This window comes from Astyanax mexicanus, chromosome 8, assembly GCF_023375975.1.
Source record: "Astyanax mexicanus isolate ESR-SI-001 chromosome 8, AstMex3_surface, whole genome shotgun sequence".
NCBI classification, from domain to species: domain Eukaryota; kingdom Metazoa; phylum Chordata; class Actinopteri; order Characiformes; family Acestrorhamphidae; genus Astyanax; species Astyanax mexicanus.
Genome location: NC_064415.1, coordinates 37,875,586 through 37,898,822, shown reverse-complemented (window position 1 = coordinate 37,898,822; position 23,237 = coordinate 37,875,586).

Sequence of the window (23,237 nt, the reverse complement as noted above, 5' to 3'; positions counted from 1 at the left end):
TTTTTTTGGGTGAAAATTTTTTTGGTCCCAAAATTTTTCGAAGTTTTTTTTGGGTGAAAATTTTTTTGGTCCCAAAATTTTTCGAAGTTTTTTTGGTCCCAAAATTTTTCGAAGTTTTTTTTGGTCCCAAAATTTTTCGAAGTTTTTTTTGGGTGAAAATTTTTTTGGTCCCAAAATTTTTCGAAGTTTTTTTTGGTCCCAAAATTTTTCGAAGTTTTTTTTGGTCCAAAATTTTTTTGGTCCCAAAATTTTTCGAAGTTTTTTTTGGTCCCAAAATTTTTCGAAGTTTTTTTTGGGTGAAAATTTTTTTGGTCCCAAAATTTTTCGAAGTTTTTTTTGGGTGAAAATTTTTTTGGTCCCAAAATTTTTCGAAGTTTTTTTTGGTCCAAAATTTTTTTGGTCCAAAAATTTTTTGAAATTTTTTTTGGGTGAAAATTTTTTTGGTCCCAAAATGTTTCGAAGTTTTTTTTGGTCCAAAATTTTTTTGGTCCCAAAATTTTTCGAAGTTTTTTTTGGTCCAAAATTTTTTTGGTCCCAAAATTTTTCGAAGTTTTTTTTGGTCCCAAAATTTTTCGAAGTTTTTTTTGGGTGAAAATTTTTTTGGTCCCAAAATTTTTCGAAGTTTTTTTTGGGTGAAAATTTTTTTGGTCCCAAAATTTTTCGAAGTTTTTTTTGGGTGAAAATTTTTTTGGTCCCAAAATTTTTCGAAGTTTTTTTTGGTCCCAAAATTTTTCGAAGTTTTTTTTGGGTGAAAATTTTTTTGGTCCCAAAATTTTTCGAAGTTTTTTTTGGGTGAAAATTTTTTTGGTCCCAAAAGTTTTCGAAGTTTTTTTTGGTCCAAAATTTTTTTGGTCCCAAAATTTTTCGAAGTTTTTTTTGGGTGAAAATTTTTTTGGTCCCAAAATTTTTCGAAGTTTTTTTTGGGTGAAAATTTTTTTGGTCCCAAAATTTTTCGAAGTTTTTTTGGTCCCAAAATTTTTCGAAGTTTTTTTTGGGTGAAATTTTTTTTGGTCCCAAAATTTTTCGAAGTTTTTTTTGGGTGAAAATTTTTTTGGTCCCAAAATTTTTCGAAGTTTTTTTTGGTCCCAAAATTTTTCGAAGTTTTTTTTGGGTGAAAATTTTTTTGGTCCCAAAATTTTTCGAAGTTTTTTTTGGGTGAAAATTTTTTTGGTCCCAAAATTTTTCGAAGTTTTTTTGGTCCAAAATTTTTTTGGCCAGAAAATTTTTCGAAGTTTTTTTTGGGTGAAAATTTTTTTGGTCCCAAAATTTTTCGAAGTTTTTTTTGGGTGAAAATTTTTTTGGTCCCAAAATTTTTCGAAGTTTTTTTTGGGTGAAAATTTTTTTGGTCCCAAAATTTTTCGAAGTTTTTTTTGGTCCAAAATTTTTTTGGTCCCAAAATTTTTTGAAGTTTTTTTTGGGTGAAAATTTTTTTGGTCCCAAAATTTTTCGAAGTTTTTTTTGGGTGAAAATTTTTTTGGTCCCAAAATTTTTCGAAGTTTTTTTTGGTCCAAAATTTTTTTGGTCCAAAAATTTTTCGAAGTTTTTTTTGGGTGAAAATTTTTTTGGTCCCAAAATGTTTCGAAGTTTTTTTTGGTCCAAAATTTTTTTGGTCCCAAAATTTTTCGAAGTTTTTTTTGGTCCAAAATTTTTTTGGTCCCAAAATTTTTCGAAGTTTTTTTTGGGTGAAAATTTTTTTGGTCCCAAAATTTTTCGAAGTTTTTTTTGGTCCAAAATTTTTTTGGTCCCAAAATTTTTCGAAGTTTTTTTTGGGTGAAAATTTTTTTGGTCCCAAAATTTTTCGAAGTTTTTTTTGGTCCAAAATTTTTTTGGTCCAAAAATTTTTTGAAATTTTTTTTGGGTGAAAATTTTTTTGGTCCCAAAATGTTTCGAAGTTTTTTTTGGTCCCAAAATTTTTCGAAGTTTTTTTTGGTCCAAAATTTTTTTGGTCCCAAAATTTTTCGAAGTTTTTTTTGGTCCCAAAATTTTTCGAAGTTTTTTTTGGGTGAAAATTTTTTTGGTCCCAAAATTTTTCGAAGTTTTTTTTGGGTGAAAATTTTTTTGGTCCCAAAATTTTTCGAAGTTTTTTTTGGTCCAAAATTTTTTTGGTCCCAAAATTTTTCGAAGTTTTTTTTGGTCCCAAAATTTTTCGAAGTTTTTTTTGGGTGAAAATTTTTTTGGTCCCAAAATTTTTCGAAGTTTTTTTTGGGTGAAAATTTTTTTGGTCCCAAAAGTTTTCGAAGTTTTTTTTGATCCAAAATTTTTTTGGTCCCAAAATTTTTCGAAGTTTTTTTTGGGTGAAAATTTTTTTGGTCCCAAAATTTTTCGAAGTTTTTTTTGGGTGAAAATTTTTTTGGTCCCAAAATTTTTCGAAGTTTTTTTGGTCCCAAAATCTTTCGAAGTTTTTTTTGGTCCCAAAATTTTTCGAAGTTTTTTTTGGGTGAAAATTTTTTTGGTCCCAAAATTTTTCGAAGTTTTTTTTGGTCCCAAAATTTTTCGAAGTTTTTTTTGGTCCAAAATTTTTTTGGTCCCAAAATTTTTCGAAGTTTTTTTTGGTCCCAAAATTTTTCGAAGTTTTTTTTGGGTGAAAATTTTTTTGGTCCCAAAATTTTTCGAAGTTTTTTTTGGGTGAAATTTTTTTTGGTCCCAAAATTTTTCGAAGTTTTTTTTGGTCCAAAATTTTTTTGGTCCCAAAATTTTTCGAAGTTTTTTTTGGTCCAAAATTTTTTTGGTCCCAAAATTTTTCGAAGTTTTTTTTGGGTGAAAATTTTTTTGGTCCCAAAATTTTTCGAAGTTTTTTTTGGGTGAAAATTTTTTTGGTCCCAAAATTTTTCGAAGTTTTTTTGGTCCCAAAATTTTTCGAAGTTTTTTTTGGTCCCAAAATTTTTCGAAGTTTTTTTTGGGTGAAAATTTTTTTGGTCCCAAAATTTTTCGAAGTTTTTTTTGGTCCCAAAATTTTTCGAAGTTTTTTTTGGTCCAAAATTTTTTTGGTCCCAAAATTTTTCGAAGTTTTTTTTGGTCCAAAATTTTTTTGGTCCCAAAATTTTTCGAAGTTTTTTTTGGGTGAAAATTTTTTTGGTCCCAAAATTTTTCGAAGTTTTTTTTGGTCCAAAATTTTTTTGGTCCCAAAATTTTTCGAAGTTTTTTTTGGGTGAAAATTTTTTTGGTCCCAAAATTTTTCGAAGTTTTTTTTGGGTGAAAATTTTTTTGGTCCCAAAATTTTTCGAAGTTTTTTTTGGGTGAAAATTTTTTTGGTCCCAAAATTTTTCGAAGTTTTTTTTGGGTGAAAATTTTTTTGGTCCAAAATTTTTTTGGTCCCAAAATTTTTCGAAGTTTTTTTTGGGTGAAAATTTTTTTGGTCCCAAAATTTTTCGAAGTTTTTTTTGGTCCAAAATTTTTTTGGTCCCAAAATTTTTCGAAGTTTTTTTTGGGTGAAAATTTTTTTGGTCCCAAAATTTTTCGAAGTTTGTTTTGGTCCAAAATTTTTTTGGTCCCAAAATTTTTCGAAGTTTTTTTTGGGTGAAAATTTTTTTGGTCCCAAAATTTTTCGAAGTTTTTTTTGGGTGAAAATTTTTTTGGTCCCAAAATTTTTCGAAGTTTTTTTTGGTCCAAAATTTTTTTGGCCAGAAAATTTTTCGAAGTTTTTTTTGGGTGAAAATTTTTTTGGTCCCAAAATTTTTCGAAGTTTTTTTTGGGTGAAAATTTTTTTGGTCCAAAATTTTTTTGGTCCCAAAATTTTTCGAAGTTTTTTTTGGGTGAAAATTTTTTTGTCCCAAAATTTTTCGAAGTTTTTTTTTGGTCCAAAATTTTTTTGGTCCCAAAATTTTTCGAAGTTTTTTTTGGGTGAAAATTTTTTTGGTCCCAAAATTTTTCGAAGTTTTTTTGGTCCCAAAATTTTTCGAAGTTTTTTTTGGTCCCAAAATTTTTCGAAGTTTTTTTTGGGTGAAAATTTTTTTGGTCCCAAAAGTTTTCGAAGTTTTTTTTGATCCAAAATTTTTTTGGTCCCAAAATTTTTCGAAGTTTTTTTTGGGTGAAAATTTTTTTGGTCCCAAAATTTTTCGAAGTTTTTTTTGGGTGAAAATTTTTTTGGTCCCAAAATTTTTCGAAGTTTTTTTGGTCCCAAAATCTTTCGAAGTTTTTTTTGGTCCCAAAATTTTTCGAAGTTTTTTTTGGGTGAAAATTTTTTTGGTCCCAAAATTTTTCGAAGTTTTTTTTGGTCCCAAAATTTTTCGAAGTTTTTTTTGGTCCAAAATTTTTTTGGTCCCAAAATTTTTCGAAGTTTTTTTTGGTCCCAAAATTTTTCGAAGTTTTTTTTGGGTGAAAATTTTTTTGGTCCCAAAATTTTTCGAAGTTTTTTTTGGGTGAAATTTTTTTTGGTCCCAAAATTTTTCGAAGTTTTTTTTGGTCCAAAATTTTTTTGTTCCCAAAATTTTTCGAAGTTTTTTTTGGGTGAAAATTTTTTTGGTCACAAAATTTTTCGAAGTTTTTTTTGGGTGAAAATTTTTTTGGTCCCAAAATTTTTCGAAGTTTTTTTGGTCCCAAAATTTTTCGAAGTTTTTTTTGGTCCCAAAATTTTTCGAAGTTTTTTTTGGGTGAAAATTTTTTTGGTCCCAAAATTTTTCGAAGTTTTTTTTGGTCCCAAAATTTTTCGAAGTTTTTTTTGGTCCAAAATTTTTTTGGTCCCAAAATTTTTCGAAGTTTTTTTTGGTCCAAAATTTTTTTGGTCCCAAAATTTTTCGAAGTTTTTTTTGGGTGAAAATTTTTTTGGTCCCAAAATTTTTCGAAGTTTTTTTTGGTCCAAAATTTTTTTGGTCCCAAAATTTTTCGAAGTTTTTTTTGGGTGAAAATTTTTTTGGTCCCAAAATTTTTCGAAGTTTTTTTTGGGTGAAAATTTTTTTGGTCCCAAAATTTTTCGAAGTTTTTTTTGGGTGAAAATTTTTTTGGTCCCAAAATTTTTCGAAGTTTTTTTTGGGTGAAAATTTTTTTGGTCCAAAATTTTTTTGGTCCCAAAATTTTTCGAAGTTTTTTTTGGGTGAAAATTTTTTTGGTCCCAAAATTTTTCGAAGTTTTTTTTGGGTGAAAATTTTTTTGGTCCCAAAATTTTTCGAAGTTTTTTTTGGTCCAAAATTTTTTTGGTCCCAAAATTTTTCGAAGTTTTTTTTGGGTGAAAATTTTTTTGGTCCCAAAATTTTTCGAAGTTTGTTTTGGTCCAAAATTTTTTTGGTCCCAAAATTTTTCGAAGTTTTTTTTGGGTGAAAATTTTTTTGGTCCCAAAATTTTTCGAAGTTTTTTTTGGGTGAAAATTTTTTTGGTCCCAAAATTTTTCGAAGTTTTTTTTGGTCCAAAATTTTTTTGGCCAGAAAATTTTTCGAAGTTTTTTTTGGGTGAAAATTTTTTTGGTCCCAAAATTTTTCGAAGTTTTTTTTGGGTGAAAATTTTTTTGTCCCAAAATTTTTCGAAGTTTTTTTTTGGTCCAAAATTTTTTTGGTCCCAAAATTTTTCGAAGTTTTTTTTGGGTGAAAATTTTTTTGGTCCCAAAATTTTTCGAAGTTTTTTTGGTCCCAAAATTTTTCGAAGTTTTTTTTGGTCCCAAAATTTTTCGAAGTTTTTTTTGGTCCAAAATTTTTTTGGTCCCAAAATTTTTCGAAGTTTTTTTGGTCCCAAAATTTTTCGAAGTTTTTTTTGGTCCCAAAATTTTTCGAAGTTTTTTTTGGTCCAAAATTTTTTTGGTCCCAAAATTTTTCGAAGTTTTTTTTGGTCCCAAAATTTTTCGAAGTTTTTTTTGGGTGAAAATTTTTTTGGTCCCAAAATTTTTCGAAGTTTTTTTTGGGTGAAAATTTTTTTGGTCCCAAAATTTTTCGAAGTTTTTTTTGGTCCAAAATTTTTTTGGTCCAAAAATTTTTTGAAATTTTTTTTGGGTGAAAATTTTTTTGGTCCCAAAATGTTTCGAAGTTTTTTTTGGTCCAAAATTTTTTTGGTCCCAAAATTTTTCGAAGTTTTTTTTGGTCCAAAATTTTTTTGGTCCCAAAATTTTTCGAAGTTTTTTTTGGTCCCAAAATTTTTCGAAGTTTTTTTTGGGTGAAAATTTTTTTGGTCCCAAAATTTTTCGAAGTTTTTTTTGGGTGAAAATTTTTTTGGTCCCAAAATTTTTCGAAGTTTTTTTTGGGTGAAAATTTTTTTGGTCCCAAAATTTTTCGAAGTTTTTTTTGGTCCCAAAATTTTTCGAAGTTTTTTTTGGGTGAAAATTTTTTTGGTCCCAAAATTTTTCGAAGTTTTTTTTGGGTGAAAATTTTTTTGGTCCCAAAAGTTTTCGAAGTTTTTTTTGGTCCAAAATTTTTTTGGTCCCAAAATTTTTCGAAGTTTTTTTTGGGTGAAAATTTTTTTGGTCCCAAAATTTTTCGAAGTTTTTTTTGGGTGAAAATTTTTTTGGTCCCAAAATTTTTCGAAGTTTTTTTGGTCCCAAAATTTTTCGAAGTTTTTTTTGGGTGAAATTTTTTTTGGTCCCAAAATTTTTCGAAGTTTTTTTTGGGTGAAAATTTTTTTGGTCCCAAAATTTTTCGAAGTTTTTTTTGGTCCCAAAATTTTTCGAAGTTTTTTTTGGGTGAAAATTTTTTTGGTCCCAAAATTTTTCGAAGTTTTTTTTGGGTGAAAATTTTTTTGGTCCCAAAATTTTTCGAAGTTTTTTTGGTCCAAAATTTTTTTGGCCAGAAAATTTTTCGAAGTTTTTTTTGGGTGAAAATTTTTTTGGTCCCAAAATTTTTCGAAGTTTTTTTTGGGTGAAAATTTTTTTGGTCCCAAAATTTTTCGAAGTTTTTTTTGGGTGAAAATTTTTTTGGTCCCAAAATTTTTCGAAGTTTTTTTTGGTCCAAAATTTTTTTGGTCCCAAAATTTTTTGAAGTTTTTTTTGGGTGAAAATTTTTTTGGTCCCAAAATTTTTCGAAGTTTTTTTTGGGTGAAAATTTTTTTGGTCCCAAAATTTTTCGAAGTTTTTTTTGGTCCAAAATTTTTTTGGTCCAAAAATTTTTCGAAGTTTTTTTTGGGTGAAAATTTTTTTGGTCCCAAAATGTTTCGAAGTTTTTTTTGGTCCAAAATTTTTTTGGTCCCAAAATTTTTCGAAGTTTTTTTTGGTCCAAAATTTTTTTGGTCCCAAAATTTTTCGAAGTTTTTTTTGGTCCAAAATTTTTTTGGTCCCAAAATTTTTCGAAGTTTTTTTTGGGTGAAAATTTTTTTGGTCCCAAAATTTTTCGAAGTTTTTTTTGGGTGAAAATTTTTTTGGTCCCAAAATTTTTCGAAGTTTTTTTTGGTCCAAAATTTTTTTGGTCCAAAAATTTTTTGAAATTTTTTTTGGGTGAAAATTTTTTTGGTCCCAAAATGTTTCGAAGTTTTTTTTGGTCCCAAAATTTTTCGAAGTTTTTTTTGGTCCAAAATTTTTTTGGTCCCAAAATTTTTCGAAGTTTTTTTTGGTCCCAAAATTTTTCGAAGTTTTTTTTGGGTGAAAATTTTTTTGGTCCCAAAATTTTTCGAAGTTTTTTTTGGGTGAAAATTTTTTTGGTCCCAAAATTTTTCGAAGTTTTTTTTGGTCCAAAATTTTTTTGGTCCCAAAATTTTTCGAAGTTTTTTTTGGTCCCAAAATTTTTCGAAGTTTTTTTTGGGTGAAAATTTTTTTGGTCCCAAAATTTTTCGAAGTTTTTTTTGGGTGAAAATTTTTTTGGTCCCAAAAGTTTTCGAAGTTTTTTTTGATCCAAAATTTTTTTGGTCCCAAAATTTTTCGAAGTTTTTTTTGGGTGAAAATTTTTTTGGTCCCAAAATTTTTCGAAGTTTTTTTTGGGTGAAAATTTTTTTGGTCCCAAAATTTTTCGAAGTTTTTTTGGTCCCAAAATCTTTCGAAGTTTTTTTTGGTCCCAAAATTTTTCGAAGTTTTTTTTGGGTGAAAATTTTTTTGGTCCCAAAATTTTTCGAAGTTTTTTTTGGTCCCAAAATTTTTCGAAGTTTTTTTTGGTCCAAAATTTTTTTGGTCCCAAAATTTTTCGAAGTTTTTTTTGGTCCCAAAATTTTTCGAAGTTTTTTTTGGGTGAAAATTTTTTTGGTCCCAAAATTTTTCGAAGTTTTTTTTGGGTGAAATTTTTTTTGGTCCCAAAATTTTTCGAAGTTTTTTTTGTTCCAAAATTTTTTTGGTCCCAAAATTTTTCGAAGTTTTTTTTGGTCCAAAATTTTTTTGGTCCCAAAATTTTTCGAAGTTTTTTTTGGGTGAAAATTTTTTTGGTCCCAAAATTTTTCGAAGTTTTTTTTGGGTGAAAATTTTTTTGGTCCCAAAATTTTTCGAAGTTTTTTTGGTCCCAAAATTTTTCGAAGTTTTTTTTGGTCCCAAAATTTTTCGAAGTTTTTTTTGGTCCCAAAATTTTTCGAAGTTTTTTTTGGTCCAAAATTTTTTTGGTCCCAAAATTTTTCGAAGTTTTTTTTGGTCCAAAATTTTTTTGGTCCCAAAATTTTTCGAAGTTTTTTTTGGGTGAAAATTTTTTTGGTCCCAAAATTTTTCGAAGTTTTTTTTGGTCCAAAATTTTTTTGGTCCCAAAATTTTTCGAAGTTTTTTTTGGGTGAAAATTTTTTTGGTCCCAAAATTTTTCGAAGTTTTTTTTGGGTGAAAATTTTTTTGGTCCCAAAATTTTTCGAAGTTTTTTTTGGGTGAAAATTTTTTTGGTCCCAAAATTTTTCGAAGTTTTTTTTGGGTGAAAATTTTTTTGGTCCAAAATTTTTTTGGTCCCAAAATTTTTCGAAGTTTTTTTTGGGTGAAAATTTTTTTGGTCCCAAAATTTTTCGAAGTTTTTTTTGGTCCAAAATTTTTTTGGTCCCAAAATTTTTCGAAGTTTTTTTTGGGTGAAAATTTTTTTGGTCCCAAAATTTTTCGAAGTTTGTTTTGGTCCAAAAATTTTTTGGTCCCAAAATTTTTCGAAGTTTTTTTTGGGTGAAAATTTTTTTGGTCCCAAAATTTTTCGAAGTTTTTTTTGGGTGAAAATTTTTTTGGTCCCAAAATTTTTCGAAGTTTTTTTTGGTCCAAAATTTTTTTGGCCAGAAAATTTTTCGAAGTTTTTTTTGGGTGAAAATTTTTTTGGTCCCAAAATTTTTCGAAGTTTTTTTTGGGTGAAAATTTTTTTGGTCCAAAATTTTTTTGGTCCCAAAATTTTTCGAAGTTTTTTTTGGGTGAAAATTTTTTTGTCCCAAAATTTTTCGAAGTTTTTTTTTGGTCCAAAATTTTTTTGGTCCCAAAATTTTTCGAAGTTTTTTTTGGGTGAAAATTTTTTTGGTCCCAAAATTTTTCGAAGTTTTTTTTGGGTGAAAATTTTTTTGGTCCCAAAATTTTTCGAAGTTTTTTTTGGTCCAAAATTTTTTTGGCCAGAAAATTTTTCGAAATTTTTTTTGGGTGAAAATTTTTTTGGTCCCAAAATTTTTCGAAGTTTTTTTTGGGTGAAAATTTTTTTGGTCCAAAATTTTTTTGGTCCCAAAATTTTTCGAAGTTTTTTTTGGGTGAACATTTTTTTGGTCCCAAAATTTTTCGAAGTTTTTTTTGGTCCAAAATTTTTTTGGTCCCAAAATTTTTCGAAGTTTTTTTTGGGTGAAAATTTTTTTGGTCCCAAAATTTTTCGAAGTTTTTTTTGGGTGAAAATTTTTTTGGTCCCAAAAGTTTTCGAAGTTTTTTTTGGTCCAAAATTTTTTTGGTCCAAAAATTTTTCGAAGTTTTTTTTGGGTGAAAATTTTTTTGGTCCAAAATTTTTTTGGTCCCAAAATTTTTCGAAGTTTTTTTTGGGTGAAAATTTTTTTGGTCCCAAAATTTTTCGAAGTTTTTTTTGGTCCAAAATTTTTTTGGTCCCAAAATTTTTCGAAGTTTTTTTTGGGTGAAAATTTTTTTGGTCCCAAAATTTTTCGAAGTTTTTTTTGGGTGAAAATTATTTTGGTCCCAAAAGTTTTTCAAGTTTTTTTTGGTCCAAAATTTTTTTGGTCCCAAAATTTTGTGAAGTTTTTTTTGGGTGAAAATTTTTTTGGTCCCAAAATTTTTCGAAGTTTTTTTTGGTCCAAAATTTTTTTGGTCCCAAAATTTTTCGAAGTTTTTTTTGGGTGAAAATTTTTTTGGTCCAAAATTTTTTTGGTCCCAAAATTTTTCGAAGTTTTTTTTGGGTGAAAATTTTTTTGGTCCCAAAATTTTTCGAAGTTTTTTTTGGTCCAAAATTTTTTTGGTCCCAAAATTTTTCGAAGTTTTTTTTGGGTGAAAATTTTTTTGGTCCCAAAAGTTTTCGAAGTTTTTTTTGGTCCAAAATTTTTTTGGTCCCAAAATTTTTCGAAGTTTTTTTTGGGTGAAAATTTTTTTGGTCCCAAAATTTTTCGAAGTTTTTTTTGGGTGAAAATTTTTTTGGTCCCAAAATTTTTCGAAGTTTTTTTTGGGTGAAAATTTTTTTGGTCCCAAAATTTTTTTGAAGTTTTTTTTGGTCCAAAATTTTTTTGGTCAGAAAATTTTTCGAAGTTTTTTTTGGGTGAAAATTTTTTTGGTCCCAAAATTTTTCGAAGTTTTTTTTGGGTGAAACTTTTTTTGGTCCCAAAATTTTTCGAAGTTTTTTTTGGTCCAAAATTTTTTTGGTCCCAAAATTTTTCGAAGTTTTTTTTGGGTGAAAATTTTTTTGGTCCAAAATTTTTTTGGTCCAAAAATTTTTCGAAGTTTTTTTTGGGTGAAAATTTTTTTGGTCCCAAAATTTTTCGAAGTTTTTTTTGGTCCAAAATTTTTTTGGTCCCAAAATTTTTCGAAGTTTTTTTTGGGTGAAAATTTTTTTGGTCCCAAAAGTTTTCGAAGTTTTTTTTGGTATAAAAATTTTTTTGGTCCGAAAATTTTTCGAAGTTTTTTTTGGGTGAAAATTTTTTTGGTCCCAAAATTTTTCGAAGTTTTTTTTGGGTGAAAATTTTTTTGGTCCCAAAATTTTTCGAAGTTTTTTTTGGGTGAAAATTTTTTTGGTCCCAAAATTTTTCGAAGTTTGTTTTGGTCCAAAATTTTCTTGGTCCCAAAATTTTTTGAAGTTTTTTTTGGGTGAAAATTTTTTTGGTCCCAAAATTTTTCGAAGTTTTTTTTGGGTGAAAATTTTTTTGGTCCCAAAATTTTTCGAAGTTTTTTTTGGTCCAAAATTTTTTTGGCCAGAAAATTTTTCGAAGTTTTTTTTGGGTGAAAATTTTTTTGGTCCCAAAATTTTTTTGGGTGAAAATTTTTTTGGTCCCAAAATTTTTCGAAGTTTTTTTTGGGTGAAAATTTTTTTGGTCCCAAAATTTTTTAAAGTTTTTTTTGGGTGAAAATTTTTTTGGTCCCAAAATTTTTCGAAGTTTTTTTTGGGTGAAAATTTTTTTGGTCCCAAAATTTTTCGAAGTTTTTTTTGGGTGAAAATTTTTTTGGTCCCAAAATTTTTCGAAGTTTTTTTTGGGTGAAAATTTTTTTGGTCCCAAAATTTTTCGAAGTATTTTTTGGTCCAAAATTTTTTTGGTCCCAAAATTTTTCGAAGTTTTTTTTGGTCCCAAAATTTTTCGAAGTATTTTTTGGGTGAAAATTTTTTTGGTCCCAAAATTTTTCGAAGTTTTTTTTGGTCCAAAATTTTTTTGGTCCCAAAATTTTTCGAAGTTTTTTTTGGGTGAAAATTTTTTTGGTCCCAAAATTTTTCGAAGTTTTTTTTGGGTGAAAATTTTTTTGGTCCCAAAATTTTTCGAAGTTTTTTTTGGGTAAAAATTTTTTTGGTCCCAAAATTTTTCGAAGTTTTTTTTGGTCCAAAATTTTTTTGGTCCCAAAATTTTTCGAAGTTTTTTTTGGTCCCAAAATTTTTCGAAGTTTTTTTTGGGTGAAAATTTTTTTGGTCCCAAAATTTTTCGAAGTTTTTTTTGGTCCAAAATTTTTTTGGCCAGAAAATTTTTCGAAGTTTTTTTTGGGTGAAAATTTTTTTGGTCCCAAAATTTTTTTGGGTGAAAATTTTTTTGGTCCCAAAATTTTTCGAAGTTTTTTTTGGGTGAAAATTTTTTTGGTCCCAAAATTTTTTAAAGTTTTTTTTGGGTGAAAATTTTTTTGGTCCCAAAAGTTTTCGAAGTTTTTTTTGGTCCAAAATTTTTTTGGTCCGAAAATTTTTCGAAGTTTTTTTTGGGTGAAAATTTTTTTGGTCCCAAAATTTTTCGAAGTTTTTTTTGGTCCAAAATTTTTTTGGTCCGAAAATTTTTCGAAGTTTTTTTTGGGTGAAAATTTTTTTGGTCCCAAAATTTTTCGAAGTTTTTTTTTGGGTGAAAATTTTTTTGGTCCCAAAAGTTTTCGAAGTTTTTTTTGGTCCAAAATTTTTTTGGTCCCAAAATTTTTCGAAGTTTTTTTTGGGTGAAAATTTTTTTGGTCCCAAAATTTTTCGAAGTTTTTTTTGGGTGAAAATTTTTTTGGTCCCAAAATTTTTCGAAGTTTTTTTTGGGTGAAAATTTTTTTGGTCCCAAAATTTTTCGAAGTTTTTTTTGGTCCCAAAATTTTTCGAAGTTTTTTTTGGGTGAAAATTTTTTTGGTCCCAAAATTTTTCGAAGTTTTTTTTGGGTGAAAATTTTTTTGGTCCCAAAATTTTTCGAAGTTTTTTTTGGGTGAAAATTTTTTTGGTCCCAAAATTTTTCGAAGTTTTTTTTGGGTGAAAATTTTTTTGGTCCCAAAATTTTTCGAAGTTTTTTTTGGTCCAAAATTTTTTTGGTCCCAAAATTTTTCGAAGTTTTTTTTGGTCCCAAAATTTTTCGAAATATTTTTTGGGTGAAAATTTTTTTGGTCCCAAAATTTTTCGAAGTTTTTTTTGGTCCAAAATTTTTTTGGTCCCAAAATTTTTCGAAGTTTTTTTTGGGTGAAAATTTTTTTGGTCCCAAAATTTTTCGAAGTTTTTTTTGGGTGAAAATTTTTTTGTCCCAAAATTTTTCGAAGTTTTTTTTGGGTGAAAATTTTTTTGGTCCCAAAATTTTTCGAAGTTTTTTTTGGTCCAAAATTTTTTTGGTCCCAAAATTTTTCGAAGTTTTTTTTGGTCCCAAAATTTTTCGAAGTTTTTTTTGGGTGAAAATTTTTTTGGTCCCAAAATTTTTCGAAGTTTTTTTTGGGTGAAAATTTTTTTGGTCCCAAAATTTTTCGAAGTTTGTTTTGGTCCAAAATTTTTTTTGTTCCAAAATTTTTCGAATTTTTTTTTTGGGTGAAAATTTTTTTGGTCCCAAAATTTTTCGAAGTTTATTTTGGGTGAAAATTTTTTTGGTCCCAAAATTTTTCGAAGTTTTTTTTGGTCCAAAATTTTTTTGGCCAGAAAATTTTTCGAAGTTTTTTTTGGGTGAAAATTTTTTTGGTCCCAAAATTTTTTTGGGTGAAAATTTTTTTGGTCCCAAAATTTTTCGAAGTTTTTTTTGGGTGAAAATTTTTTTGGTCCCAAAATTTTTTAAAGTTTTTTTTGGGTGAAAATTTTTTTGGTCCCAAAAGTTTTCGAAGTTTTTTTTGGTCCAAAATTTTTTTGGTCCCAAAATTTTTCGAAGTTTTTTTTGGTCCAAAATTTTTTTGGTCCCAAAATTTTTCGAAGTTTTTTTTGGGTGAAAATTTTTTTGGTCCCAAAATTTTTCGAAGTTTTTTTTGGGTGAAAATTTTTTTGGTCCCAAAATTTTTCGAAGTTTTTTTTGGGTGAAAATTTTTTTGGTCCCAAAATTTTTCGAAGTTTTTTTTTGGGTGAAAATTTTTTTGGTCCAAAATTTTTTTGGTCCCAAAATTTTTCGAAGTTTTTTTTGGGTGAAAATTTTTTTGGTCCCAAAATGTTTCGAAGTTTTTTTTGGTCCAAAATTTTTTTGGTCCCAAAATTTTTCGAAGTTTTTTTTGGGTGAAAATTTTTTTGGTCCCAAAATTTTTCGAAGTTTTTTTTGGTCCAAAATTTTTTTGGTCCCAAAATTTTTCGAAGTTTTTTTTGGGTGAAAATTTTTTTGGTCCCAAAATTTTTCGAAGTTTGTTTTGGTCCAAAATTTTTTTGGTCCCAAAATTTTTCGAAATTTTTTTTGGGTGAAAATTTTTTTGGTCCCAAAATTTTTCGAAGTTTTTTTTGGGTGAAAATTTTTTTGGTCCCAAAATTTTTCGAAGTTTTTTTTGGGTGAAAATTTTTTTGGTCCCAAAATTTTTCGAAGTTTTTTTTGGGTGAAAATTTTTTTGGTCCCAAAATTTTTCGAAGTTTTTTTTGGTCCAAAATTTTTTTGGCCAGAAAATTTTTCGAAATTTTTTTTGGGTGAAAATTTTTTTGGTCCCAAAATTTTTCGAAGTTTTTTTTGGGTGAAAATTTTTTTGGTCCAAAATTTTTTTGGTCCCAAAATTTTTCGAAGTTTTTTTTGGGTGAACATTTTTTTGGTCCCAAAATTTTTCGAAGTTTTTTTTGGTCCAAAATTTTTTTGGTCCCAAAATTTTTCGAAGTTTTTTTTGGGTGAAAATTTTTTTGGTCCCAAAATTTTTCGAAGTTTTTTTTGGGTGAAAATTTTTTTGGTCCCAAAAGTTTTCGAAGTTTTTTTTGGTCCAAAATTTTTTTGGTCCAAAAATTTTTCGAAGTTTTTTTTGGGTGAAAATTTTTTTGGTCCAAAATTTTTTTGGTCCCAAAATTTTTCGAAGTTTTTTTTGGGTGAAAATTTTTTTGGTCCCAAAATTTTTCGAAGTTTTTTTTGGTCCAAAATTTTTTTGGTCCCAAAATTTTTCGAAGTTTTTTTTGGGTGAAAATTATTTTGGTCCCAAAAGTTTTTCAAGTTTTTTTTGGTCCAAAATTTTTTTGGTCCCAAAATTTTTTGAAGTTTTTTTTGGGTGAAAATTTTTTTGGTCCCAAAATTTTTCGAAGTTTTTTTTGGTCCAAAATTTTTTTGGTCCCAAAATTTTTCGAATTTTTTTTTGGGTGAAAATTTTTTTGGTCCAAAATTTTTTTGGTCCCAAAATTTTTCGAAGTTTTTTTTGGGTGAAAATTTTTTTGGTCCCAAAATTTTTCGAAGTTTTTTTTGGTCCAAAATTTTTTTGGTCCCAAAATTTTTCGAAGTTTTTTTTGGGTGAAAATTTTTTTGGTCCCAAAAGTTTTCGAAGTTTTTTTTGGTCCAAAATTTTTTTGGTCCCAAAATTTTTCGAAGTTTTTTTTGGGTGAAAATTTTTTTGGTCCCAAAATTTTTCGAAGTTTTTTTTGGGTGAAAATTTTTTTGGTCCCAAAATTTTTCGAAGTTTTTTTTGGGTGAAAATTTTTTTGGTCCCAAAATTTTTTTGAAGTTTTTTTTGGTCCAAAATTTTTTTGGTCAGAAAATTTTTCGAAGTTTTTTTTGGGTGAAAATTTTTTTGGTCCCAAAATTTTTCGAAGTTTTTTTTGGGTGAAAATTTTTTTGGTCCCAAAATTTTTCGAAGTTTTTTTTGGTCCAAAATTTTTTTGGTCCCAAAATTTTTCGAAGTTTTTTTTGGGTGAAAATTTTTTTGGTCCAAAATTTTTTTGGTCCAAAAATTTTTCGAAGTTTTTTTTGGTCCAAAATTTTTTTGGTCCCAAAATTTTTCGAATTTTTTTTTGGGTGAAAATTTTTTTGGTCCAAAATTTTTTTGGTCCCAAAATTTTTCGAAGTTTTTTTTGGGTGAAAATTTTTTTGGTCCCAAAATTTTTCGAAGTTTTTTTTGGTCCAAAATTTTTTTGGTCCCAAAATTTTTCGAAGTTTTTTTTGGGTGAAAATTTTTTTGGTCCCAAAAGTTTTCGAAGTTTTTTTTGGTCCAAAATTTTTTTGGTCCCAAAATTTTTCGAAGTTTTTTTTGGGTGAAAATTTTTTTGGTCCCAAAATTTTTCGAAGTTTTTTTTGGGTGAAAATTTTTTTGGTCCCAAAATTTTTCGAAGTTTTTTTTGGGTGAAAATTTTTTTGGTCCCAAAATTTTTTTGAAGTTTTTTTTGGTCCAAAATTTTTTTGGTCAGAAAATTTTTCGAAGTTTTTTTTGGGTGAAAATTTTTTTGGTCCCAAAATTTTTCGAAGTTTTTTTTGGGTGAAAATTTTTTTGGTCCCAAAATTTTTCGAAGTTTTTTTTGGTCCAAAATTTTTTTGGTCCCAAAATTTTTCGAAGTTTTTTTTGGGTGAAAATTTTTTTGGTCCAAAATTTTTTTGGTCCAAAAATTTTTCGAAGTTTTTTTTGGGTGAAAATTTTTTTGGTCCCAAAATTTTTCGAAGTTTTTTTTGGTCCAAAATTTTTTTGGTCCCAAAATTTTTCGAAGTTTTTTTTGGGTGAAAATTTTTTTGGTCCCAAAAGTTTTCGAAGTTTTTTTTGGTATAAAAATTTTTTTGGTCCGAAAATTTTTCGAAGTTTTTTTTGGGTGAAAATTTTTTTGGTCCCAAAATTTTTCGAAGTTTTTTTTGGGTGAAAATTTTTTTGGTCCCAAAATTTTTCGAAGTTTTTTTTGGGTGAAAATTTTTTTGGTCCCAAAATTTTTCGAAGTTTGTTTTGGTCCAAATTTTTCTTGGTCCCAAAATTTTTCGAAGTTTTTTTTGGGTGAAAATTTTTTTGGTCCCAAAATTTTTCGAAGTTTTTTTTGGGTGAAAATTTTTTTGGTCCCAAAATTTTTCGAAGTTTTTTTTGGTCCAAAATTTTTTTGGCCAGAAAATTTTTCGAAGTTTTTTTTGGGTGAAAATTTTTTTGGTCCCAAAATTTTTCGAAGTTTTTTTTGGGTGAAAATTTTTTTGGTCCCAAAATTTTTCGAAGTTTTTTTTGGGTGAAAATTTTTTTGGTCCCAAAATTTTTCGAAGTTTTTTTTGGGTGAAAATTTTTTTGGTCCCAAAATTTTTCGAAGTTTGTTTTGGTCCAAAATTTTCTTGGTCCCAAAATTTTTCGAAGTTTTTTTTGGGTGAAAATTTTTTTGGTCCCAAAATTTTTCGAAGTTTTTTTTGGGTGAAAATTTTTTTGGTCCCAAAATTTTTCGAAGTTTTTTTTGGTCCAAAATTTTTTTGGCCAGAAAATTTTTCGAAGTTTTTTTTGGGTGAAAATTTTTTTGGTCCCAAAATTTTTTTGGGTGAAAATTTTTTTGGTCCCAAAATTTTTCGAAGTTTTTTTTGGGTGAAAATTTTTTTGGTCCCAAAATTTTTTAAAGTTTTTTTTGGGTGAAAATTTTTTTGGTCCCAAAATTTTTCGAAGTTTTTTTTGGGTGAAAATTTTTTTGGTCCCAAAATTTTTCGAAGTTTTTTTTGGGTGAAAATTTTTTTGATCCCAAAATTTTTCGAAGTTTTTTTTGGGTGAAAATTTTTTTGGTCCCAAAATTTTTCGAAGTTTTTTTTGGTCCAAAATTTTTTTGGTCCCAAAATTTTTCGAAGTTTTTTTTGGTCCCAAAATTTTTCGAAGTATTTTTTGGGTGAAAATTTTTTTGGTCCCAAAATTTTTCGAAGTTTTTTTTGGTCCAAAATTTTTTTGGTCCCAAAATTTTTCGAAGTTTTTTTTGGGTGAAAATTTTTTTGGTCCCAAAATTTTTCGAAGTTTTTTTTGGGTGAAAATTTTTTTGGTCCCAAAATTTTTCGAAGTTTTTTTTGGGTAAAAATTTTTTTGGTCCCAAAATTTTTCGAAGTTTTTTTTGGTCCAAAATTTTTTTGGTCCCAAAATTTCTCGAAGTTTTTTTTGGTCCCAAAATTTTTCGAAGTTTTTTTTGGGTGAAAATTTTTTTGGTCCCAAAATTTTTCGAAGTTTTTTTTGGGTGAAAATTTTTTTGGTCCCAAAATTTTTCGAAGTTTGTTTTGGTCCAAAATTTTTTTGGTCCCAAAATTTTTCGAATTTTTTTTTGGGTGAAAATTTTTTTGGTCCAAAATTTTTTTGGTCCCAAAATTTTTCGAAGTTTTTTTTGGGTGAAAATTTTTTTGGTCCCAAAATTTTTCGAAGTTTTTTTTGGGTGAAAATTTTTTTGGTCCCAAAATTTTTCGAAGTTTTTTTGGTCCCAAAATTTTTCGAAGTTTTTTTTGGGTGAAATTTTTTTTGGTCCCAAAATTTTTCGAAGTTTTTTTTGGGTGAAAATTTTTTTGGTCCCAAAATTTTTCGAAGTTTTTTTTGGTCCCAAAATTTTTCGAAGTTTTTTTTGGGTGAAAATTTTTTTGGTCCCAAAATTTTTCGAAGTTTTTTTTGGGTGAAAATTTTTTTGGTCCCAAAATTTTTCGAAGTTTTTTTGGTCCAAAATTTTTTTGGCCAGAAAATTTTTCGAAGTTTTTTTTGGGTGAAAATTTTTTTGGTCCCAAAATTTTTCGAAGTTTTTTTTGGGTGAAAATTTTTTTGGTCCCAAAATTTTTCGAAGTTTTTTTTGGGTGAAAATTTTTTTGGTCCCAAAATTTTTCGAAGTTTTTTTTGGTCCAAAATTTTTTTGGTCCCAAAATTTTTTGAAGTTTTTTTTGGTTGAAAATTTTTTTGGTCCCAAAATTTTTCGAAGTTTTTTTTGGGTGAAAATTTTTTTGGTCCCAAAATTTTTCGAAGTTTTTTTTGGTCCAAAATTTTTTTGGTCCAAAAATTTTTCGAAGTTTTTTTTGGGTGAAAATTTTTTTGGTCCCAAAATGTTTCGAAGTTTTTTTTGGTCCAAAATTTTTTTGGTCCCAAAATTTTTCGAAGTTTTTTTTGGTCCAAAATTTTTTTGGTCCCAAAATTTTTCGAAGTTTTTTTTGGGTGAAAATTTTTTTGGTCCCAAAATTTTTCGAAGTTTTTTTTGGTCCAAAATTTTTTTGGTCCCAAAATTTTTCGAAGTTTTTTTTGGGTGAAAATTTTTTTGGTCCCAAAATTTTTCGAAGTTTTTTTTGGTCCAAAATTTTTTTGGTCCAAAAATTTTTTGAAATTTTTTTTGGGTGAAAATTTTTTTGGTCCCAAAATGTTTCGAAGTTTTTTTTGGTCCCAAAATTTTTCGAAGTTTTTTTTGGTCCAAAATTTTTTTGGTCCAAAAATTTTTCGAAGTTTTTTTTGGTCCCAAAATTTTTCGAAGTTTTTTTTGGGTGAAAATTTTTTTGGTCCCAAAATTTTTCGAAGTTTTTTTTGGGTGAAAATTTTTTTGGTCCCAAAATTTTTCGAAGTTTTTTTTGGTCCAAAATTTTTTTGGTCCCAAAATTTTTCGAAGTTTTTTTTGGTCCCAAAATTTTTCGAAGTTTTTTTTGGGTGAAATTTTTTTTGGTCCCAAAATTTTTCGAAGTTTTTTTTGGGTGAAAATTTTTTTGGTCCCAAAAGTTTTCGAAGTTTTTTTTGATCCAAAATTTTTTTGGTCCCAAAATTTTTCGAAGTTTTTTTTGGGTGAAAATTTTTTTGGTCCCAAAATTTTTCGAAGTTTTTTTTGGGTGAAAATTTTTTTGGTCCCAAAATTTTTCGAAGTTTTTTTGGTCCCAAAATCTTTCGAAGTTTTTTTTGGTCCCAAAATTTTTCGAAGTTTTTTTTGGGTGAAAATTTTTTTGGTCCCAAAATTTTTCGAAGTTTTTTTTGGTCCCAAAATTTTTCGAAGTTTTTTTTGGTCCAAAATTTTTTTGGTCCCAAAATTTTTCGAAGTTTTTTTTGGTCCCAAAATTTTTCGAAGTTTTTTTTGGGTGAAAATTTTTTTGGTCCCAAAATTTTTCGAAGTTTTTTTTGGGTGAAATTTTTTTTGGTCCCAAAATTTTTCGAAGTTTTTTTTGGTCCAAAATTTTTTTGGTCCCAAAATTTTTCGAAGTTTTTTTTGGTCCAAAATTTTTTTGGTCCCAAAATTTTTCGAAGTTTTTTTTGGGTGAAAATTTTTTTGGTCCCAAAATTTTTCGAAGTTTTTTTTGGGTGAAAATTTTTTTGGTCCCAAAATTTTTCGAAGTTTTTTTGGTCCCAAAATTTTTCGAAGTTTTTTTTGGTCCCAAAATTTTTCGAAGTTTTTTTTGGGTGAAAATTTTTTTGGTCCCAAAATTTTTCGAAGTTTTTTTTGGTCCCAAAATTTTTCGAAGTTTTTTTTGGTCCAAAATTTTTCGAAGTTTTTTTTGGGTGAAAATTTTTCGAAGTTTTTTTTGGTCCCAAAATTTTTCGAAGTTTTTTTTGGTCCCAAAATTTTTCGAAGTTTTTTTTGGTCCCAAAATGTTTCGAAGTTTTTTTTGGTCCCAAAATTTTTCGAAGTTTTTTTTGGTCCAAAATTTTTTTGGTCCAAAAATTTTTCGAAGTTTTTTTTGGTCCCAAAATTTTTCGAAGTTTTTTTTGGGTGAAAATTTTTTTGGTCCCAAAATTTTTCGAAGTTTTTTTTGGGTGAAAATTTTTTTGGTCCCAAAATTTTTCGAAGTTTTTTTTGGTCCAAAATTTTTTTGGTCCCAAAATTTTTCGAAGTTTTTTTTGGTCCCAAAATTTTTCGAAGTTTTTTTTGGGTGAAAATTTTTTTGGTCCCAAAATTTTTCGAAGTTTTTTTTGGGTGAAAATTTTTTTGGTCCCAAAAGTTTTCGAAGTTTTTTTTGATCCAAAATTTTTTTGGTCCCAAAATTTTTCGAAGTTTTTTTTGGGTGAAAATTTTTTTGGTCCCAAAATTTTTCGAAGTTTTTTTTGGGTGAAAATTTTTTTGGTCCCAAAATTTTTCGAAGTTTTTTTGGTCCCAAAATCTTTCGAAGTTTTTTTTGGTCCCAAAATTTTTCGAAGTTTTTTTTGGGTGAAAATTTTTTTGGTCCCAAAATTTTTCGAAGTTTTTTTTGGTCCCAAAATTTTTCGAAGTTTTTTTTGGTCCAAAATTTTTTTGGTCCCAAAATTTTTCGAAGTTTTTTTTGGTCCCAAAATTTTTCGAAGTTTTTTTTGGGTGAAAATTTTTTTGGTCCCAAAATTTTTCGAAGTTTTTTTTGGGTGAAATTTTTTTTGGTCCCAAAATTTTTCGAAGTTTTTTTTGGTCCAAAATTTTTTTGGTCCCAAAATTTTTCGAAGTTTTTTTTGGTCCAAAATTTTTTTGGTCCCAAAATTTTTCGAAGTTTTTTTTGGGTGAAAATTTTTTTGGTCCCAAAATTTTTCGAAGTTTTTTTTGGGTGAAAATTTTTTTGGTCCCAAAATTTTTCGAAGTTTTTTTGGTCCCAAAATTTTTCGAAGTTTTTTTTGGTCCCAAAATTTTTCGAAGTTTTTTTTGGGTGAAAATTTTTTTGGTCCCAAAATTTTTCGAAGTTTTTTTTGGTCCCAAAATTTTTCGAAGTTTTTTTTGGTCCAAAATTTTTTTGGTCCCAAAATTTTTCGAAGTTTTTTTTGGTCCAAAATTTTTTTGGTCCCAAAATTTTTCGAAGTTTTTTTTGGGTGAAAATTTTTTTGGTCCCAAAATTTTTCGAAGTTTTTTTTGGTCCAAAATTTTTTTGGTCCCAAAATTTTTCGAAGTTTTTTTTGGGTGAAAATTTTTTTGGTCCCAAAATTTTTCGAAGTTTTTTTTGGGTGAAAATTTTTTTGGTCCCAAAATTTTTCGAAGTTTTTTTTGGGTGAAAATTTTTTTGGTCCCAAAATTTTTCGAAGTTTTTTTTGGGTGAAAATTTTTTTGGTCCAAAATTTTTTTGGTCCCAAAATTTTTCGAAGTTTTTTTTGGGTGAAAATTTTTTTGGTCCCAAAATTTTTCGAAGTTTTTTTTGGTCCAAAATTTTTTTGGTCCCAAAATTTTTCGAAGTTTTTTTTGGGTGAAAATTTTTTTGGTCCCAAAATTTTTCGAAGTTTGTTTTGGTCCAAAATTTTTTTGGTCCCAAAATTTTTCGAAGTTTTTTTTGGGTGAAAATTTTTTTGGTCCCAAAATTTTTCGAAGTTTTTTTTGGGTGAAAATTTTTTTGGTCCCAAAATTTTTCGAAGTTTTTTTTGGTCCAAAATTTTTTTGGCCAGAAAATTTTTCGAAGTTTTTTTTGGGTGAAAATTTTTTTGGTCCCAAAATTTTTCGAAGTTTTTTTTGGGTGAAAATTTTTTTGGTCCAAAATTTTTTTGGTCCCAAAATTTTTCGAAGTTTTTTTTGGGTGAAAATTTTTTTGTCCCAAAATTTTTCGAAGTTTTTTTTTGGTCCAAAATTTTTTTGGTCCCAAAATTTTTCGAAGTTTTTTTTGGGTGAAAATTTTTTTGGTCCCAAAATTTTTCGAAGTTTTTTTGGTCCCAAAATTTTTCGAAGTTTTTTTTGGTCCCAAAATTTTTCGAAGTTTTTTTTGGGTGAAAATTTTTTTGGTCCCAAAAGTTTTCGAAGTTTTTTTTGATCCAAAATTTTTTTGGTCCCAAAATTTTTCGAAGTTTTTTTTGGGTGAAAATTTTTTTGGTCCCAAAATTTTTCGAAGTTTTTTTTGGGTGAAAATTTTTTTGGTCCCAAAATTTTTCGAAGTTTTTTTGGTCCCAAAATCTTTCGAAGTTTTTTTTGGTCCCAAAATTTTTCGAAGTTTTTTTTGGGTGAAAATTTTTTTGGTCCCAAAATTTTTCGAAGTTTTTTTTGGTCCCAAAATTTTTCGAAGTTTTTTTTGGTCCAAAATTTTTTTGGTCCCAAAATTTTTCGAAGTTTTTTTTGGTCCCAAAATTTTTCGAAGTTTTTTTTGGGTGAAAATTTTTTTGGTCCCAAAATTTTTCGAAGTTTTTTTTGGGTGAAATTTTTTTTGGTCCCAAAATTTTTCGAAGTTTTTTTTGGTCCAAAATTTTTTTGGTCCCAAAATTTTTCGAAGTTTTTTTTGGGTGAAAATTTTTTTGGTCCCAAAATTTTTCGAAGTTTTTTTGGTCCCAAAATTTTTCGAAGTTTTTTTTGGGTGAAAATTTTTTTGGTCCCAAAATTTTTCGAAGTTTTTTTGGTCCCAAAATTTTTCGAAGTTTTTTTTGGTCCCAAAATTTTTCGAAGTTTTTTTTGGGTGAAAATTTTTTTGGTCCCAAAATTTTTCGAAGTTTTTTTTGGTCCCAAAATTTTTCGAAGTTTTTTTTGGTCCAAAATTTTTTTGGTCCCAAAATTTTTCGAAGTTTTTTTTGGTCCAAAATTTTTTTGGTCCCAAAATTTTTCGAAGTTTTTTTTGGGTGAAAATTTTTTTGGTCCAAAATTTTTTTGGTCCCAAAATTTTTCGAAGTTTTTTTTGGGTGAAAATTTTTTTGTCCCAAAATTTTTCGAAGTTTTTTTTTGGTCCAAAATTTTTTTGGTCCCAAAATTTTTCGAAGTTTTTTTTGGGTGAAAATTTTTTTGGTCCCAAAATTTTTCGAAGTTTTTTTGGTCCCAAAATTTTTCGAAGTTTTTTTTGGTCCCAAAATTTTTCGAAGTTTTTTTTGGGTGAAAATTTTTTTGGTCCCAAAA